Raw genomic sequence first — 1834 nt, 5'->3', positions numbered from 1 at the left:
TAGTTGGTATAATTTCAAGCAGACATGATTCATCTCGCCTGTTCAGTTTAATGTTCTATTTAGTTACAGTACTCACGTTCGCTCCAATTTCGTACTATGCCTAAATTTTGATCTAGTTTTACCCTGTTTGCTTTGTTCTTATCTCCATGCACGTATCTGCAAATAACGAGTCAAGATTGCGTGATTGAATTGAGCTTTCATTCTGTGTACCAAATTTGTTGGAACCTCTCCTTAAATCGCTTGACTCATTTATTGAAGCGCACGCTGATGAATTAATTTGAACCAACTACGAAATGGAGCTCAACATTTCAACATGCATTACTTTCAGGTAAAGTTAAATTGCTTTTTGACTTATGTTGTGCTTTGAAACATTTGGGTTTAACTCCCACCGCGCATATATTTTTAAATGTCCAAAATGGACTAAAATTTGACTGTTCTATAAGTCGGAGGGTTTTCCACAGGCGAATTTTGATATAGCTAGGAAACCAAATGGCTTGTTCGAAATCTAAGTTATGGTAAGATAGGAAATCCAATTTCAACATTTCAGTAAATTTTAGTTAGTGCTGAAATTGAAAGAACGGTAGCCATGGGTGCTATTGAATGTTTTAAATTATGCTACTGTTTGCTAAATGGATAAACTATAGTTTGGCAACTTCGAGTGCTAATCATCTGCGCATTTCTTCCCAGTTTAGATTGCATTCCATTTGTGTCCGAGAATTTTCCATTCAGTATTTGAGAGGAGCTTCAGTCAATATTGGCAGCTTTCTCTTTCATTTATTTCCCTTCCCCGTTTTCTATTCAGGGAAAGTTGTGGCATTTCCTTTCTTAGCCAGATAATGTATTAAGGGGGGTGATCTGGCTGGCTATATTGTGTTTTTATCTCCCTAAGGCTGCCATTATTTTTGGTCACCTCTCTCTATCACGTTTCGCTCGCTGTTCCCTGTGTAAAATTCTATTAAAAGTCTTTCTTGTCGTTTCTCTCCCAATTGCACCCAGTGCTGAGGAGGAATTTTGGGAATTTGTTTTAGAGAAAGACTCTCTCGCGCGTGCACGTGTATTACCTCAGCCGGATTACTTCCTGTTAATGCAGTGCAGTTTGCACTGTCCCCGTGTTTTATGTGGTATCGTGTGGCGCTTTAATATTTCCTCTCTCAGTCCCATTTCTCAGTCCCATTTCTCCCGTCCTCTTTTTGTTCACATTCAGAGCTTTCGAATTAGCCGAATTGCACCCTTAATGACTAGACTTACCCGATGGAATTCGAACTATTGTCAATGAATTTCTTTTCGGAAGATTTTCATCTTTAAAATTCTTTTTTATCTTGAACATTGTTTTGTTTTTCTAGATTATTGTTCTTTAAGTTTAATTTCTTGAAGATTTTTGTTCTTAAGAAAATCAGCCTTTAACAATTTTCATGAAAGTTGATTTGCTCTGTTTTGTATTTGAAGGCATTTTTCGGTTTGGTTTGTTTTCGGCTTCTAAATGCACAAAAGGTACCCTTTCCTTGTATCTATGCGCATGCATGTGTGATAGTTTGTCTACCTGCGTGTATGTGTGCGTGTGTGTTGGTTGCATAGATACTGGCAGATTAATCTCCGAGCCTGATCTAATGCATAAAATGCCCCCCAGAGATTTGTGGCGCAACTTGTTTCTTTTCCTCAATTCGCATTTGCGGCTTTCCCTCTTTTTACGTGTGTGAGTGTGTTTGTGAAGTAACTTTGTTCATGTGCCGGCTGAAATCATTTCCTTTCATTCATTCATTCACCCGCAGTCCCATTGCGCTATACAACATACTCCATTTCTTAGCATTTGGTTGCGAAATGTGAACTCGGTTTG

The sequence above is a fragment of the Convolutriloba macropyga genome, chromosome 6 (genome assembly GCF_964194025.1).
Source record: "Convolutriloba macropyga chromosome 6, txConMacr16.3, whole genome shotgun sequence".
Taxonomy (NCBI): domain Eukaryota; kingdom Metazoa; phylum Xenacoelomorpha; order Acoela; family Convolutidae; genus Convolutriloba; species Convolutriloba macropyga.
The sequence above is the reverse complement of the archived record's forward strand: the minus strand, read 5'-3'. Positions refer to the sequence as shown.